Here is a 20,215-nt window from a genome sequence, read left to right on the forward strand (position 1 = left end):
TTGTAATCCAAGCGCTACCAATTTTTCATTGGAATTACCAAATTAAGTTTAGTATCCAACTAAACATAAAACAAAGAGAATTAGATGTTGACAATTTTAAATAACTTACCCTGAGAAATCTGTGCTAGCTTAATCCTAACACAATACAAAACATCATAGACAGGCTAGCATTGGCAGTCACAGAGATCCAACTAGTTCTATACATGCAATTTGTCCACCTTTAAAATATGTGAAAAATTATTTCACAATGGGGTCCAAGTCATTCGCCACCAGAACAGTCCTTCAAAACTTGCACAACACTACACTTTGAATTAAGATGGTTTCATTGTGAAATGTATTAACAGTACAATACGATGGATGGGGAAAAGCTAACAATCAAGTGTTGGAAAGTGAATAATTGCCAAGGAGAAGCTTATCACATAATGCAATTCAAACAGTCACATGGTCTTTGATAGTTGCCACGGGTAAATTGGCACCTTCATCTATCTGACAAAAAACAGCTTAAAGAGCCGGATAAATGGCGTAAACAAAGGGTTCGTTCATCATGTTTGACTTAAAGGAAAACAACAAAGGGAATCTGTGAATGACTGACACCAAAAGACGACTGGAGCGTATCGTTCCAAAAATGACGAGGAGCCAAACGTCGAGGGGGCAGCGACGATTTGAAGCGAGGACAATGGGGAGAGGACAGAAAGAGACATCAGTTGAAGGAGATTCTATCGCCAGTCTCGCTCAAATCCAGTGGGAGTGTTTGCGTCGCTAAAATTAATCCGCTGAATGGGGAGTCTGCCAACTTTTTAACGGAGCCAAAAGGCTTTGCAAAAATAGCGGTCAGGAAAGTGTTGATTCAGAAGTCCTGAAGGCTATTTAAACTGCATGAACAACTGGTCGTAACTCAGAACACTTAGACTTGACAATTTTCAGTCTCAGACTAATACTGAAAGTCAGAAGGAAGTTTTCAAGTTCTACTGTAGTCACAGCATGCTCCTGTCTCGATCGTTTAGTGTAAGGTGGTAATCTCAGATGTTTTAGATCTTCAATCTTTTCCTAGTCTTGGCCTTACGACAATACTATATTATCACGAATATTATCACTCTCATAGTCTTTGAAGTCTTAGCGGTGACGTGACACAGCCAACAACCAATATATGAGCTCCAACAAAACCGGAAACAGGAAACTTCACAATCACGAGAGCGGCATGGATGAAGGGGAAACACCGGAGAAAACGCACCTGCTCTGAAGATCACGGGCCGTCCAAAATGCCTCGAGAATCTAGTTTTAGTCTTGTAAATAATGACCCTGCAAAATTCAGTCTTTGTCAAATCTCAGCCTAAGACTAAGATGTGACTAAAAACTGTAGAACTAGAAATTAAATGTGAGCAGGTCAGAGATGATAGTTTTCCAACGGTCTTCTACAAATGTCTTCTGACATACAGATAGCTTAGAGTCGTATTTGTTTTTCAAAAAAAGTGGCCAGCAAGTTTAATTCCTGCTAAGAAACAGACAACTTAAGCAGAACTGCTTTCACATGTTCCATGAAAAGAAAGGCGCCCTGTTGAAGGCAATCAGAGAGTCAATGGAGCTGAACATTGCCAAAGACATGGTGCCAATTTATATGTCGCAAAAGCGGTGATTTATTGACATATTGAACACCTTGGACCCAAAAGGGACATTTTTCCAAGTGGGAGCACTTATTCTTACTATCTGCACAGATTACAAAAAAAATCTATTATTTCTCTGAAAATTAATGTAGGATAAACAGTTTGCTTTCTCAATAAGTGGAAAGGGGGGGTGGGGGTTAAAATCGTAAACCTGAATTTTCAGACTATTCCAAGGCAGAGAAAGGTCGTAGAGTGGCGACTAACGTAGAAAGTGTGGTAAAATGCTGAAACCTTAAACGTATCATGATGCTAACTTAAAAAGAGTCTTAGAAGTATGAGGCGCTGAACTTGACGTGATGGATGATGCGATCGTGAACTGACCTCATTAGCTAAATGGTCTCTGATCGCTCATGTGTTATTTAACCACAGCGCAATTTGAACTAAAATCGTCACAGCCATTTGCAGCTAAATGCGAGCTTTAGAGGCGGTGAGTGCGTGTCCTCATCACCATTACAGCCTGAAGGACGACATAAAATTAAAAAAGAAGAAGAAAACGCTGCCTTTTTTTGTGCAATTAGTTTGTCAAAATATTCCACACGACCACGTTTAAAAGCCTCACGTTCGGCTGATTCTCATGTAATCACATGATTTACATAAACTGAGTCATTAGTGGGGGAACGTAAACTAAATTCCCCATGGAGACTTTATATATAGACTTAACTATATGGCCCATGTAGACGGCATTCTCTGTACAATTAGCCGTAATGTCATTAGCTGATAGTGTCTTTGCTGATAATTAAAGGTGATGCTAATTGAGGGGTGGAGGCTTAAAAAAAAAAAAAAACTTGAAGCAGGCAAGAATAGAAGACTCAGGTGCCTTTATAAACCATAAATAATTCCATTTGAACATGAAGAACAGATGTGCTAATTTTGGAATCCTTTTTCTCGCTGACTTCATAACGACATATAATGCTTAAATAGCTCTCTGTTGTAAAGAGAGACTAATCCGTGTACTAGTGTTCCTACTTCTGCTCTCTCTGTGATGAATTTGACAAGGGGTGTAGAGGGCTGTGTTGCAAACTGAACAACGCGGCGTTCCGGGGCGTACGGCGTGTAAAGCAAAGCGGCGCGCGTCAAAACGCCGACGCCTTAGCGCGGATTGAATGCGACATGACGTATGTCATGTAAACAGCAAGCAGCGAGGTCTCGCCGTGAGTCAACAAAAGCGACATTAAAAAGCCACCCCAATGTGCTGGACAAAAGGCCAACATGACTTTTTTTCCCCCTGTCGGACGGGAAGCGAGTGAAAAGCTTTTGTGTGGCCGAGGTCAAGTAATCAATCTGCGATGAAAAGCATCCGCGATTTGATGGCAAATGCCACAACCTTTTTGGAAAACACTTTACAAGGACATGTACTGTAAGCTGTGCACTTGATGCATTAAGATTGTTTAGTTGTCCTTGTACCTTACATAATCAACATGGTCGTTGCTTGAAAACCTACAGTAGTGCTATAGCTGAACAATTAATCAAATTTAAAATCACAAAGGCTACATCCAATTTGCGGAAGGAAATACTTTGGTCAGTTAGTAGGCTTTATTTTATACGTGGCTGGGGTTGGGTAAAATCCTTGCACCTCCAAAATAATCACTTTCAGGAGACCCCAAAAACGGCAGGTTTGTTCAACCATTAACATTGCTTTGTGCAAAATACCATTACTGGTACATTTACCAAGCATTATTGTTATCGACGCCATTGTTAGAAAGGCTACAAGAAGCAGCCCTGTTTCTCCCCTCGTACATAAAAAAACAGTTTCAATTTTACGCCTCCTGCTCATCCCACACTTCCCTGACATCCGATCCACTTAGCCGTAAAGTTCATTCTCATGCCTCCGTCCCCCTTATGGAGCGCCAACTTGCCGAGGAGAGCTTGGAGATAATAACACAGGTGGCCCGAACAGCATGGGAGGCCCGAATCTCTATTATCAGCCCGAGGGGAGAGGCAAGCGAGGAGGAGGCGGAGGACGGCGCAATATGGTGAGTTTAGTTTCACCTGGCCTCACAGTTTGACCTCTGGACCGGGTGTCAACTCCTCCGGAAGAGATGGAAAATAATTAAGGGGCAAAAAGTCTTCCCGAAGAGGAATGATGATAAGTGCCTACGACTCGATTAAAACATACTTAGTGCATGGTGAGAAGAAGAGAAGCTATTGGCTTTAAATACTGCTATCACACAAAGCAAAGCATTCAAGTTAAATGATAATTGGCCTCTCTCAGCAAGAAACAAAGGGCGCTTCACATTGTAGATATTGATTAGGGACTTTTCTTTCCCATCCAAGCCCGGAAGTACTTGGAGGAAATGTTCAAACGCTAAAAAGTGCCTCGGTGTAATCCAACTTTAGCATAGGTTTTCTCTGACCAGCCTTTCGAAAAAGATGTTAATCATAATCCGTGGCTGCAGCAATATTTAAAACAACAGGCCGGCAATGTAGTTGACCAATTGTACGCAAACGCTGGAGTAGCAGGTACGAATAAGTATAAATAAGTAAAACGAGTAAGTTACCGTTAAATTAAAGCAGTAATTTTCTCCTTTTCGATTCAGGAAATTAAGTCAATCGCCCATCCCTAGTCGCTATCCAAACACTTTCCGACAAGCTTCCTGCTCCCTTGCCGCGCCTGTTTCGTCGTGGCCACATATGCTACTGGAACATTCTTCATCCCGTGTGCCAGGTGTTCACGGAGGTGAACCGCAGGTAATACTCGGCGGCTTCCTATCCTGGCAAACGAGCGTCCGCAGAGGAGCAGACGGGACACGAGGGTGCGGCAGCAGGATTGGAAAGAACATCGCGGGGACGGCTGCACTAGATAGCAAACTACTTACCTGGAGTTTTCGACCGTCTGCTAGCAGGACCAAGGGAAATACTTTTGAACAATGTTGAGTATGTCATGAAAAGAAAACTGAAAAGACTGTTTGGGGCATTGTGCACTAGAATGGTAGCATTTAAAGGCAACTGTGTCACTCTGTTAGTAAAAACAGTTAGCTTCTACAATGGCTGGTTTGGAGGAAAGAGTCTTGCATGTTTCTTAAAATAATGGCCTATGTTATAGTTTGACAAAAAAAAAAGGCCTTTAACATCGTCCACACAACATGGAGAATTTGAACACTCGGAAGTCATGGCAGCACTGTATTACCAGTTGTTTTTCCACTTTTAGAGTCCAAGCAGAAGGCCGCAAGGAGTAAAGTAGCGATTGAGAGAGGAGGAGGCAAATCTCCTTTTCACGCTGACCTGCTTCCTCTGCACACTCGCCCTCCACGCCCCCTTCCCCTCTGGGCAGCCAGGTGGCCGGGCTGGGCACAGACGGCCCTCCTTCCCTCCTCCATGCTGGCCCTGCTGGCCCTCCAAAACATGAAGCAGAAGCAGTGGTGGGAGGATGCCGGCCAGACGCGCGACAAAGGGGAAGATGGCCACGCCGCGTTTGAAACTTTTGGCAGGCGAGATCAGAGGACGGCAGGATGGCAAGGCGTGAGGATTTTCAGAAATCTTCAGGAAGATTCAAACGTGCGAGACGGCACAAAGGCTGAGGCCGGCGGCATCGACAGACGTGCCGAGCGTTAACCGGTGACTGGCAACAGATATAGATCGGACTCTTCAGACTCTGAAGCGTAAACAAAACGCTCACTTGAACCTGGATGTCAGCCCAATTAAGCAGAGATTGGGCTGTCATGCCCAGTTCTAGGATGATCCAAAAAAGTTTCGCCTATTCAACATTAAAATGACTCCATGTACATCCAAATCAATCCATGCGTTGGTCAATGTGGAAAAATATGAAATTGACTAAATTAGGACGGAGGCTGTTTCAGCCCGACGGCAGCAATATTTGAATCGGGTTTATGCGCGTGTCATGTCACGTCATTTCCTCATATAACAAGTGAACCCTAGGTTGGAAAACCCTTTGGTGTGAAGGAAGTGAAGTTATTCAAGTACATCATTCAAAGTATCAAGTATTAAAGTTTGATTTGGATAGGTGAAAACATGCAGAGTGTGTTAACGTGCTCTGTTTCTCGTGTAGGGTGACTGTGCCTGACGCATGCAGGGAGCACTACGAGTGTCTTCACATATATCACCGCTCCAATCACGGGATTACTGCCTCTCGTAATAGTAACTGCGGCATGTTTGCGTTGGCTAAAAATGAAACACGCAATCGCCGTCGGAGAGCATAGACATGATGGCGACAATCTCTGATTATGCACAACATTTCCAGGGTAACGCTACCTCGGCGAAAACACCCTTTTGCCAGTTTTACCGACAATCTGTCGCCGGAAACAACCTGGGGACGGGAGACGTCTCTGTCCATTTGGATCACTTAAATCATATTTTTTTTCAATTTCAACAAAGCGGAGCCATTGCTGGCACTGCTGTCTCGGCCGCTCCATCAACTGCGAGTCCTTGTAGCGCTTTGGGGCTATGCCGTCAAAAGTGAACACAGCAGGCCCATTGAGCCGGAATCCTGAACACCAAACTGTGAGGTCATCTGGATTGCGAGTGAACAGAAAGGGTGCAAAGAAATATGAAGAGCAGAGCAAGAACGAATGTCGGACCGGTTTGACGGTCGAAAGTGAGTAATGCCTGCGGTCGAGTGTTTCACACAGGGACATGAATGGGAATGAGTTGGACGGCAAGAAGGAACAAGCACAGCAAAGTTGCCCATGGCATCATTTAACCTTTGCGGGCATCGGCTAATTTTCCAGTTAAAGCCACCTCTCAAAGAATGTGTCTGCAGTCGAGGCGGACAATGGGTGGATCTCATGTATCTCATTCAAAGTGTCGCCAGTCTTCAATGCTTAACACTGCCCCTTCCCCCACCTCACACACGTCGCTCTTCTGGATCAACGGCACAGAAATGGAATCGGGGGGGAGTCGTCCAAGCAATGTTCTGCCTTTGGAGGTAATATCAGAGGCGGCTGTAAATGCCAACATTTTCCGGGCTATTTTCGATTGTGTTGCTGTTCTGTTCTGTATGAATGGTATTTGAAGAGTCACACATTGTTTATTGCGTGTTGCTTTATTTTGTAAGAGTTGTGTCCTTTCATGTAACTGCATGCTGTCAAGTTGAAAATAGACGATTACATAGATAGGAAAAAATGGGCTATGCTTGGTTCGACTTTTTTTTTTAAGATTCCCGTTTATCGTTTATCACCAATAAAATGGGTGTCCCTGATAGGTGGATAGGCGAACCGGTCCGTCACATGCCGAGTTCTGGTTTCTAAAGTGCTCTATAAATAAAGTTGAGTTGAGTTGGTAGCTGTTCTGTATGGACACCCCCCAATACATAAGAAACACAATCGACCAGGCAATGTTCTGGCTTCTAATGTCCCGACCAGTGATGCCGCCTGTGTGCCAGGGACTACCGAAATGTTGTGACATGGCTCCAGGAAATGATCACAATCAAGGAGAGGACAAACATTTCACACTCCTCACTCCTCTGAGGTATTTCCTTGTCTCTTCGATGGGAACTCTGCTGGGAGGAGCTCAAGAAGAGAATGGGGGAGATAGCAAACAATGAATGGAGATCCACCCATCAGTGTGGGCGACTCGGGCGAGAAAGCCGGGGAAAAAAAAGCCCGACAACAATTGCAGCCTAGTTGCATCAGTTTGACGCCAAGGGCCGCGAGAGCATTACTGGAAGATTCGTCATCCCCGAAGCCAACGAGGTCTTGAAAAGTTAAAAGCCAAAACAGCGCTGTGAAGTGACTGATCTTTGAGCAAACACACCGTTCCGCCATTAGGATCCCCATCTCTCCCCCTCTCTCTCTCTCCTCCACATTCTGACTTAGCTAAAAGACATTTGACTGGATTAATCTGGGCCGCCTGGAAGGTGAAGATAAAACATACGTCGAGGGGCCCAATATGCGAAGGACAAGGAGGATGGGGATAATCGCATGGAGCAAAACGCGGATCTGAGACATTGTGATGATAATTATTTATCGTCCCCGCACCAAGGTCGGGATCCTAAAGGAGTTGGGAAACTTCAATGGAGCGATCACATATACGCCGTATAAGGACGGACGGGTGGGAAAAAAGACAAGGTCAACGCAGAACTTTTGTCAATGACCCAATGAATAAAAGGTCCAGATAAAGAACAATGATTAATTGCTCGCACGCGTCGATGCGAGGCAAGGACAAAGCCACAAGCTGCTAATCGGACAGCTTCTTTAACCAGCGCCACCCTCGGGACACCCCGGTGTTGTCCTTTCCTGGCATCTGTCCACCCACCCCTCTCGTCCCCTGTTGCACCCCTCAAGCTTGTTTGTCACATTTTCTACCAACCTGAGCGCATATTCTATGCCTGGCAGGAGGTCAGGGGACATTAAAATGACATTCCCACAGATCCCGCAACCCCCAACCTCCTTTTCCAGTTTTTTTTTTAATGCTTCATTTCCTCTGACAGTCAGAGGGAGGCAACACGGATGGAAGGAGGAATATTTTTAACCGACACCGATGCCGATGAATCATCTAGGCAGCGCCGCTACCTCCGGGGGCCACGCCGTGACGGGCGGGAGGGCGTTGAGAGTTGCTGTTTTCAGGATTGAGGAAGGAAGATGGGATAGAGCGTGCCAAGCCTCACTTACCTGCAGAAATAAGAAAAAAAAAAAGAAAAGGGGTTAGATACAAAACAAAGAAGACAATGCAAGATTACGACAAAGCTGAACTGTCATTTGTTATAACACCAATAACAAAATAGCGGTACTGTGAAATTAACTGCCATGTCAATTAGAATTCGATCTTTAAATCATAGAGGCTGCAATGCGGGGGGGAAGGGGGGGGGGGCAGGACTCAACTTCATTTCGGTTGGTGCGTAGGCTTTATTTTTATGTTTGAATAAAAACACGAACTAAAGTGGATGAATAAACTGTCTTTCGTATTGATTCACAGTTCATTTGCCTTAATTAAACGCAAGTCTAACCTATAACACCCAACACATTTATGTAGGGCTGCAACTAACAACTATTTCAAAAATTGATAAATCTGTCAATTATTGTGACGATGAATTGATGAAGCGGATTTTTAGAAAATACATTTTAATTGCCTTCCCTTTATTCAGAAACGAGACAAAAAAGGTATCTAAACGATTAATTGACTATTAAAAATTATTATTGATTAATGTGATAATCAGATAGTTCCCATCAATCGATTAATGTTTGCACCTCTACATTTATAAATTACAAAACTGATATTGTGTGTTGTAATCCAGATTAATTTATTGGTTGTTTGAATACAAAATACATGGGAAGAAGACATTGAAATTAATAATCGCATATTACATCACAATCGCAAAATTGAGAGCAGTCTGTTTTCCTTGTCGCTATGTCGTATTAACACAGTTGACAAAATGTTTTTGCACTCCGTGGTACTATCAGAAGTCCCATTTCCGCTGCCTATAAAAGCCAAGATTTTCCCGTCTTTTTTCTATGGCGTCGTACCCCACCTATGCATCAGAAAATTCCGCAACGCTGGGACACACATGTGAAGTTAAACACTCTATCCTCACATCCTGCTATGTTGAAAGCAAAGTTTAATTAATGACGTCACATGATATGGGATGTCGCTTTGCGATGACTGTGCTTTAACAATATTATTAAGGTAAGGATGAATACTTGTACTCCACTATTCTACGCTTGGACATTGTGAGCTGAAAATGCCCCTTGCATCCATTTTGTGGGAACAGCCTACTTAATTCCAGTGAGATTTCAAAAATATCTATGCAGGGGGGAAAAAAAACAACTTATTCAGTTGCTTCCCCTTTTGGATTTTCCACTTCCATTGAAATCTTGCCACAGCAGCGAGCATTACATGCTGAGAATATGTGTCGTAACAGGCGTGCGATTGTCACGCGGTTATGAGCTACAACTAAAGGAGGGGAATCTGTGCGTGTGTGTGTGTCAGTGAACGGTGGAGGCAAAATAAGAACAGGCAAGAAGAGGTGATGCGGGGAGTGGGGGTGAAAAAAAAACCTCAGAACATTCCAATCCTTCATTTTTTCTGGTAGAATCACTGTTGACTTGAGAGGCAAGCATAAAGCGTTATATTGCTCCTGTTGGCCACCTGAGACGTTGGTGGGGTAGATACAGTAGCAATATGTTACCCCCCAAGAAAAGTTCACATTGTGCTGTACTTGTCAGAATTTTATAAAATGAATGGAGATGTCAGTTTGTTAATAAGAAATATAGCACTCCATAAAATTGCACAATTTGTAATCTCACAATAAATGACCCTTGACCCTTCACAAGAGTGTTAACAGTCAAAAAGGTTGTCCCTCATAGGCATATACACATATGCAATAAAAAAATAAAAAAAACAATCCGGCCCACAGAAAGAAAAAAAAAAAACAGGTGAGAGCACAATTTAAATAAACCAGATTGGGCAAAGGATGGACGGACGAAATGTTTAAGCAGCTCGGCCCCCTGCAGGTATGCAGCTGCTCTTTTCACCAAGCTCCGCCCACCCACATACACACATACAATTGGTCAATTGGGTGGCAAGTCACTTCACAGCTCTTATTTTCTAAACAGATGGGAGGAAGGATATACCCTTGCCAAAGTTGAAGAGTGATACACACGTTGAACTCCCTGAGTGGGGGACAGTACCAACTTCAGGGTCATGTGGGGTTATTTTGCAATGCCTGATGAAATATGACTAAAAAACTAAATTAATATTCAGTAGTGCCATAAGAATCTAATTTAAGTGACCACACCCGCAAGTAAAAACACTATCTATCTCAAATCAACTTTCATCATTTAAATTAATAAAAAATAAACATGAAGCCATTACAATAGTGGAAACTATGTATAAATAAATATATTTTCTCTATTAAACTTCAAAAGTCTTAATAAAAACAGGGATAAACCTCCAGTAAGTGAGTTCCATGACAAAGGGGGTCTGCCCCTACACAAAAAAAAGTTAATAAATAGTTTAAAAAAGTGAAACATTTAAAATAATTGTGTGCAAAGTTTATCCATCAAGATAATTCAACGGGCACTGCGCTGCTCCTTCTTCTGTGCAGCCCTTGGCCACAAGGGGGCGGTAAAATGCATAGACACACTACACGTAGACTTCATGAAGAAACAGAAGTTTTTTAAAGGTTTGTGATTACCGCAACACCAATGCTAGTTTTGTTCGCATAACTAAGGCATTTTGCATTGTCTGTTAGCAAAAATCTAGTGGACTTGCGTAAGTAAAAGCTCACACGGTTTGGTAAAACACACAAAGTAATGTCTGTTTTTTACATTGGATGTATCTGTATTAAAATGCTGTTAAGAATGTTACAACCTTTCTAAAACAAATGTTTATTATTACCATTATTTCATAAGGGACAATGTTATATAATATGAACAGAATGGATATCCTGGAATAGATTGCGGTTGATATTACCTTTAGTATGAAAACGTTAATGTCATTTTAAACACTCGCTTTGAAAGCTCATCGTGTTTTGTCGTAACTTTATTTTAATTAGAGGAGTTAATCCTTTTAAAAACCAAATGCGTAATTGGAATCCTTGCATTGTACTCAAACTTTGTCCCTGCTGAACACTAATACACTTGGAGAGGGGGGAGCTAATCAAATTAAAGCCGAATGAAAGGATGGCTCTGTGCTGACACGACAGAGACAAAACGGCCCGTGTCCTGGCCACTGTCGACGGCGCGTTGCCAGATTCTTCCAAGTTTTATTGATTGGATCTTCTCTTGAAAAGTTCCCACGGTGCCGTCAAACATCTGCTGCCTTGTGATGGGGGAGGGAAAAAATATATATGTATGCGGGGGCAACCCGACAGTTCCAGCAACCCCGTGTCTCATAAACCCCAGGGCTCGGCATAAAAGTGCTGATTAATAGCTCAAAGCACAATCGGGTTGAAGAGCGCCAACTGTGCTTCTGGCTCCGGCGTCTACTTTACTATTGGAATGCGCGGCCATACAGGCTAAGAAAAGCAGAAGCAAATGGAACGAAGCCTCGTACGGACGACGCAGCGCCACCTCTGCAAAATGCTACAGTATATATATTTTTAAAAAGCCGGTCAATTGCAAATACTGTATATACATAGAATGACAGATAAGGAAGGCTATAAAACAAGCCCAGCAGGGGGGTTTACTAGGGGAAATTATTTAGGCATGAACAGTAATACCCTCCATTAAATTTTATGAACTCAATTACCTGGAGAAGGCTGACATGGCTCCAACCTCTCCAGATCGACGGGATTTCATTATCGCTACCGCTAGGAACGGGCGGATGTGATCCCAGGTGTGAACTTTATTTTCTTTTTTTTTTCTGTGTGTGTTTTGTTTTTATTTCTGTCTTTAATCACATTGAAATTGAGGGCTGATATAATAAACGTCAATGCACCAGATTAATGGCAAAGTTGCAGCTTTGAATGAACCAGAAATGTTGCACTTGGAGTTCAAAGAGCAACTTTTGGAGAGTTTGTTATCAGTAGACCTCACGGTGTCATGCATTTACGCTAACAGGGTGCAATGAGTAAAGATAAAGACTCCTAGGTTTGCTTCCTAAGATAGCCGCTGACTGGTTAACTTTGCTTGTCACTGTTCCTTGATGGCACATTTCTACTTCCTCGTTTTGGTATATTGCGTTGTTTAATTGTAGTCCAGTACCTACCAACAAAAGGCTTATTTGGATCCTCTGTGACTGATGTTGTGTATTTACACCAACAAGGGGCACTGAGTAAAGATGTAAACTGCTAAGTTAGCTTCTTTTGCTGCTTGGCTTCCATATGCTTATCACTTGCGATCATAAGTTAAGTTAAGAGCTGAATGGTTTGACATGTTAGTTAAGTCCCTAACTAAAGTTACCAGCCACCTTCACACTGGCATTCGAAACTGGCTTTTTAATGCCTTTTTTTCCTGGCGGGTTGTTCTGTGTGCGTGTAAGGTACCAACGCAGGAAAGGGAGGGTTGAACTGGACCCACAAACGTATCATCATTTACTGGGGGTCCTTGGTTTATGACAGAGTTCGTCTACTGAAGTGTCAACATAACCCAAATTGGAATGTAAGTGGTAAAATACCGCGGTAGTAAACTAAGGTCCACTCACACAGTAGTTGTAATTTACTTCTCAGCAGGAAATATAAAACAATGAATTGAACAAGAAGTACAGCAGGTAACTGACACTGGACAAACACATTCATTACGTGCCATTCGCAATCTCGAAAACTACAGATGAAGAAGGGCCGAAGTTTGACACCCCGTCTGAAACTCATACCCTGTAACCGTTCTCAATAGCAAATTATGCTTTGAAAGTCAATTTAAATAGGACACAGTGTCACAGAGCAAAATATGGTGGAAAAAAATGGCGGCACCAGTGCACTTCTGTATATGTCCCATTCCTGTCAGCTAAGTGAAAAACAACGTATGGCCAGATAAAAAGGGGCATGAATTCCACCGAGACTCGGATTACCCTTGACCGTAAGAAGAAAATGCTTTGAATCTACGTTGAAGCAAAGGGGCCATTCGGCATCAAAACACATCACCATTTCTTTTTCCCAGGCAGCTGCGGTTCAGGAAGCCTCGATGAAACGAACACGGCCTGCCCGAGGCGTAGATCGAGGGCTGAGGGAAAAATCCCAATCTGAAAGGCAGAAAGCAGAGCCTCCTTTGGGGAGAATCCACACGGGGCCTTAGCGAAGGCAGGGTCAAGAAAAGGTCCCGGTATTGAACAGAAAGTGCCAGGGATGATAAAGCACTCTGCCAAATGGGGGAAGCATTTCCGACACGTGCCATCCGCGGGGAGTAAATGAAAACAAGCTTAATTCATCGAGGCCATCAGTCGTGACGTGAAGCGGAAAGTCTAAACAGCATTGCGCAGTAAAGCATCAGTCCCGCCCAAATCATCGTCTTCGCCCTTATGGAGATGGCATTTGACTACATTTCCTTCACCAATTAATTGTTATTGAAATATCAAATCTAGAAAATATTGGTATACAGTGGGTACGGAAAGTATCCATACCCCTTGAAATGTTTCACTTTCAGTCATCGCGGCCATTTGCCAAAATCAAAAAAAGTTCATTTTATTTCTCATTAATGTACACTCAGCACCGCATCTTGACACATTTGAGTAAAAATCTGTTTTTTCAGCACTTAGCTGTTATCAGCATGGGTGAATGTTGCCTGATTGGAAAAGGGTGCTCAGAAGTCCCCCTGTGACCGACGGTATAATGAGATGGGCCTTTAATCTCCTGTTTAGTTCCCCGGATAGTGTTGTCTTAATAAGTGGTTTGTCTGCGTTTGGATGTAATACCCTCCCTAATAGGACTTAAGCCCCCTTCCTTCTCTTCAGATGCCAGTTTGGGGTGGGGGGGTTGGTGTTGCATTCACAGCGTGACGTCGGCCTGTTTCTTGCACACACTAACAAAAAAAAAACAGATGGACCACTAGGACCAATTGGTCTTGTGTCAGTCAACTTGACCCATCAACATTGAGATTAAACAGCAGGACACTGGGGAGATCCATGGTGTCATGATGGAACATAATCTCCGAACAAGGAGTGCATTACTGACACTAATGTGCCTTTAAATCAGTCAGACGGATGCCAAACTTAATCTAGTGTCACTGCACAACACTCGACGCTTGATCGATGGAGTGTTGGTCATCAACTTTGGAATTGCAGGTTTTCAGACAAACTAAACGTCATTATCAATACTAATTTAGAATGCCAAATTAGTTTGAAAATGTAGCACAGAGCACTTCTGATACCTCAAAACTACCCATTAAACGTACAGTATCAATAAAATGTCCATGTGAGGTGTAGATGTTCTTATTGTCCACTTGGGACTGTCATCTTCACAGTCTACACTATTTTTTGTAACTTTTAGTGTGCATGGAGCGGGGGTTTGATCTGGTGAGTGACGTGGGCGTCCATGAACAAAAGTAGGCTTGGGTGTTACAAACGGAGGCTAGCGGCAGAGATTTGACTTTGCCTTGTTGTGTAATTATCCAATTAATCACTGCTTGAGTGACATTTTTAAATATCTTTTCTTGGAACAATGTTAACATTTCCTGGTATTCCCCTTTCCCATGTATCGCAATGCTGCTTCCAGTTTTCATAGCATCCATGTCAATTCCCATGTAATGTCATTAACTCTCTAGCTCCCGACAGCATCACGTTTTGAATCTACCACGCATTTCTGTAATGTGAAAAGTTACATGATCATACATTAGGAGTATCTGCTTTCATTCAATACAGTACAGTGGAGCGCAAAGTTCACGTGACAGTTTTCGGAACAGGAAACACGGGATCACATCGGGGCCGACCTCCAATTGCCTGTATGAAAGCCGTGGTGGACTTTCCTAATGCACCTAAAACTGAATTAACCTCCATGTACTGATTGTCTCTAAAAGGACTTGGTAATCCTTTTGCTGGGTGTAAGAGCATCAACGCAAACAACCGCTTCTGTTGATGCCAGCAATGTAGATCAGCCTCCACTGCCAGCAATTATAATCTGGCCCATTTAGCCCAGTCTGCACAGATCAATTATTGTGAATTCATCCCCCGAAGGTGTTCATCCTTCAAAAAAAGATAAATAAGAAAAACACTCCAGCTGAAACCTTGAAGCCTTGGAGAAACATTGAGCCCATTATTGCACCTTGGGGTGCAAACGCAGTGACAGGTAAACGTTGTCTCTGAAGAAAAGGTCCCAAGATGACAACATTCACCGCGGGAATGACTATTATCCCTGATTCATCATTCTCAAATACCGCCGTGCTTAGCGAATTTCTTGCCTGCAGCTTATCAGTGGCAGACGCTCTCTCCCTGTCTTTCTTTCTCTCTCCCACTGTCCTTCCTCAGCAAATCCCACAAGCCAAATGTTTGAGTCCGGAAATCCAACGGAAGCGATCGCACTTCCGATTAGCAGGAGCCCAACGGAGTGCTGATGCTTATTATGCTAAACGCAGGAGGGCCAAAGAGAGAGCATGCGGTGACCAAACAAGCATAACAAATCACATTTCAATATTTCACACCAAATTACCAGTCGGACACTTTCAATTAAAAAGAAAGCTTTGATGCAATGAAAAAAAAGCAGGATATTGGTTCCAGTGGAGGTGCACTGCTGCAGTGCTCTGATTGAATCACAGCACCTGCTGCAGGACGGGAACATCCGCTGGCAACATCCTCTCAAGGAACCCCTGGAGGGGGTGCGTGAAATAATGACAAATTGATATTGTTTTTGAACAGAAAAAGAGTGAATGTGGAATCTGAAGATGCCTGACTACAGTGATCCCCGTTCCAGACCCAACCACGGTATGTGACAATCTGCCATACAAGAGGGAACATCTTCCATACTTTAAACGCATTCAAAAACATTGAACACATATTAGAACAACATTTATAGAAAATATGAATATTACAATAGCTATGAGCACAACTGACGCCCAGAGACACACCGTGCAGACGGGCTAAGAGTTAGCAAGTTAACAGGCAGTCGATATCCTGAGCTCGCAATAGCCAACCCTACACTCTCATTCAGTTGACTCCTATGTCCCCACCTTTTAAAGCCACACACTCATACACCCTTCAAAGATATTATCGTGCGGAATGTGAGGACCCCAAGTGGACAGCAATAATAGTGGGTGTTTCGGTCGAGTAATGGATTCTACAAATATTTGATAACTTATAACTTATTAAAGAGAGACTCTCTAGTGACTAGCAACAAATTCAGGCAATCTAGGGAAAATGGGGGCTCGTCCCTGAAGTCCGGCTACTCCTGATTTCAGCCTGCAAGTAGCAGACAGTGCTCCCCTATGGTGTGGAGCCTAAAACAGGAACGGCTAACACCTGGACAAAAATGCGTGAGTAGACAAAAAGTGCTTTCACAATCCTTTTGACATTTGGCTGTTCCGCTCATTGTGTTGAGCAGAGCCAATTCCCGCTAGCATTCTAAAATGCAACTTTGCTTACATTTTAAAATGTTAAATGCAAGGCTGCAGAAAGATTTACTTGTCTGGAAACATACTTTTTTTTTTTTTTTTAAGAGACATGGTGGGAAATCAATTCTTCAAAGGAATGCATCAGCATTACAGATCGTTATGGAATTATGAGATGATATGTTGAGTTTTATATTCAATATCTAATGTATTCATTTTTATAAATGTTTGAATGTGCAAGATCGTTTCTACTATTTTTCTCTTTAGACATAACGTGCTTCAGAAATGTATTAAACCATCTGTCACATAGAGCTCGTCCAGCATTATGAATTGTTTTAATTGGGATTCTTTCAGTTTCAGTGAGCTCTCGAAGTTTTAGAGTTTTGAAAAGGAATAAGACCTTTTAATGCCCCAAATTTGAGAAGTCAGAAATGAACCAAACATAATATGCAACCACTAAAATGATATTTTATTTTAGATAAAAATCTCAATACTAAAGAGCTTCTTCGCATTTATGTCTTAACCAATACAGAAAAAAATCCTTTTGAATCTTGGACCTTACACTGATTGGAGGTCGAATGCTTAAACACAATTTATCATATCGCAGTCTCGTAATGTCCTTACAGTTGACAAAATGTCACCATAACACACAGTCACTCACTCTATTTTCCCCACAACAAACAAAACAACTGGGCTGTTGTCATTCAATTCCACTTCACATCACTGCCATCATTTTATCAACTGTTCCTAGCTGTACATTTGGCTGATCCATATGAATATTCTATTGTGTTTTCCCCAAGAATCAGGACATGGTTGCCTGGAGGGACGTTCTATAAATACAGCCTTGACATGCTACATGGCTCTTGCAGTCCTCTGTGAATTCACTTGACTTGCTCGGAGTAAAAAGAAACTATATTTCTTAAAGTGCTGAAGGATGATCTGTGTGCACCGGCATCACTGTGATCTCGTCTCACCCTTCCAGGCGAAGGATCGGGCGACAAGAGCCTGTCATAAGACAAACAAGCCTGACAGATTTGTGCTCTAACGATGTGGACAACGTAATTTCAACAGGAAAATATGTGCACACATGGTATTTATAATAAGGCCTTAAGGGTCTCTGACTGCTAAATGTTTTGCAAGAAACAATGTTAAGAAACAGTCATTATAATGAATATATTCCATTCCATTAATGTACCCGTACTCCATTTTCTACAGCATTGAGGCATCCTAACGGTTGTTCTACTTTAGTTAGTTACTTTTGCCAAGAGTGTAAAAGTATCTTTTTCTGCCACTAGCCAAGTAAGCGCCTGCACAAAATATATGGTGACCATCCAAAAAAAGTAACCAAAAAAAAAAAAAAAATCTAAAATAAGCATGTGGTAACGACATATGGTTGCCAGGATGCTTCTCGTGCCCGTCAGTGTGTCTATCATCTTGTGCCTTAACGCTGGCAGATGCTGCTGATGGCTCTTTGGAAATGGCAGTTTCCTTGACATGCAGTGATGCAAGGGAAGTGCTTTAAACTAGTAAGAAGGCATGAGTGATGGTGCAATGGAATCTGAGAATGAGGGGTGGGTGTTGGTGTCACTGCCAGGCTCCCTGCCTGAGGTTGTTTCAGCTACAATGCTAGTTGCCTGGGTGACAACCAAGACTCCCACAGGGATGCATCACCAAGCCCAAAAGGCCGAGTGATGGAAGGGAGGGCCGGCGTTGTACCGACTGTATGGCGGCGGCACTTTTATTCATTTTTCATCAAAAGGTAGCAGTGGCTCGGCCTACAGTTGTCGATACGGTGCTCCGTGGAATTATTTGACCGGACATATTGATCTAGAAAACATCGTAATGTACAAGAGGGAGCACCATAATTGACATGCAGACAAAGCTACAAAAGGAACCATTATGAGGAGCAAGGTTAGAATCTTCTGTCTAAATTTTGTGAGGCAATGGATTTTCCAAAGGCAAACACCTGTGAAATTACACCACCAAGTCTATCTTTTGTTAGCTGGCCACTGAATTTGGCCAGATTGTGATGTAACAGTGGGGATAATTTACATAAAATTGCTACCACACAGATTATGTCAAACCATGAGGTAAACAGAGCAGCCGTGTTTGCGCGGATTAGTATTAGCTAATATACAGACAGATCTGCAACAAGTTGACATGTAGGGCCCGAATGATATCATTTTTTTGAGGCCGATGATAATTCCAATATTTGGCGGAATGAAATTATGATAAATTATGATATTTGGCAGATTGCAGCGAACACCCCCATAGAGTCCATAAATATATAAATGTTGTTAAAGAATGGTAAACGGGTGCGGTGGTAACCAGGCTAACAAAACTGTCATAAAGCCATGATGCAGCAGCAACAGCGACGGCTGTAGCAGCCGCACGTCAACAGCCAAAAAGCTATACATAATGCATTGCATGAGGGAGCGCCGCGCACGGCTGCTCGCACCCCCACTCCCCCATTTTCCCGCAGATTTTGATGCATCAGCAACGCCGACTCGCGCGCACGCTTGCCGCAGCTCGAGTCCATCATCTCCGCTATTCATGGAGGCCATTAATGATTTATTGAATAACAAATGGTGAGTAATGGGACCCTAATCCTTCATACCACTGCTGCAATGCTTTGTGGCTTTAAAAGATGCTTTGCCCATTTAAAGCTCCGAGATTACCAAATTGAATTTCACTATTGCCAATGCATTGGATCAATTTAATTTTCAGAGGGGTTGCTTTCTCATAGGACGTAGCTGCGCATAGCAATTAACTTACCGTGTTTCCTCAAATAGTGGCAATTCCACTAATAGATGCCATGCCCCAAACAATTACTAGGTAAATGCCTCCACTTCCCAATCAGTATAAATCACCTTATTGAAGACACTGGTAACATTGCTTGGAATTTCAAAAATGTGTTTGTAGAAGATAAAACTGTTAGATGTCTCTCTTCATCTGCAGTTGACCAAATTGTTACCTGCAGTTGTTTGGCTCTAAACCGAGGTGGCACGACGTTGCGCAAACACCGTCAAGACTAATGACTTTTACTAATGGCAGGTAGACCATGCGCCATTTCTTCCTAACATTCTCAGAAAATAATCCATGTAGCCAGATGGGCCTGTAAAGTGTTATCAGGCGATGATATTGGCGTTACTTTTAATTGCTTCTTCAAGGACGCCAAATACAAAAGACGAGCTCCCAAGCGTTTCTGACCTACAAGGATGAATAACGCAAGAATACTAACAACATTTCTAAGTGTTTTCTTTTCATGCAGCGTATCAAATGTGTATGTGATGTAAATATACATAAAGCAACATCTCAGCATGTAGTAGCAGCTTTCTAGTCGATTTTACCAAGCATGTGGCCGCCTACTCTCTCCTTGAAAAGACCAAAAGAGGTATAATGAACAAGCAACCCGTTGCCTGCGCTATGAGACACTTTCACTGACTGTCCAATCATTCTGCAAGCCAAAAACAAGAAAAAAGTCAACGGTTGCCGTGTTACCGCAAAGAAACAAGACCGTAGCGCAGTGTTACGTGATGTGCGCAGGCTCACTCTAGTGGTACATTAAGGATGACTCAATTAAATGTTCAAACTGTGTATACTGTAGTTACCAGTCTTGGTTTAAGTGCAGTACGTTTTTCATTTAACCTATGTGCAGTACCTTATAATAAATTTGATCGTAAAACACAG

The 20,215-nt window shown here is 42.7% G+C and overlaps 1 protein-coding gene across 7 annotated transcripts in view; it reads right to left on the reverse strand.

Annotated features, from left to right (window-relative positions):
* The window catches only part of cadm1a (cell adhesion molecule 1a), a 244,019-nt gene that overhangs the window by 172,147 nt on the left and 51,657 nt on the right, over window positions 1-20,215 (reverse strand). The window contains exon 2 of one of the 7 annotated variants that reach the window (XM_086013347.1): window positions 8,129-8,227. The exons of the other annotated variants lie outside the window; for them this stretch is intronic. The gene's annotated coding sequence lies outside the window, so the exon portion shown is untranslated. The remainder of the gene's footprint in view (window positions 1-8,128; window positions 8,228-20,215) is intronic. 7 annotated transcript variants of the gene reach the window in all.

Source organism: Filicampus tigris, chromosome 17 (assembly GCF_054856515.1).
Source record: "Filicampus tigris isolate MCC_2025a chromosome 17, RoL_Ftig_1.0, whole genome shotgun sequence".
NCBI classification, from domain to species: domain Eukaryota; kingdom Metazoa; phylum Chordata; class Actinopteri; order Syngnathiformes; family Syngnathidae; genus Filicampus; species Filicampus tigris.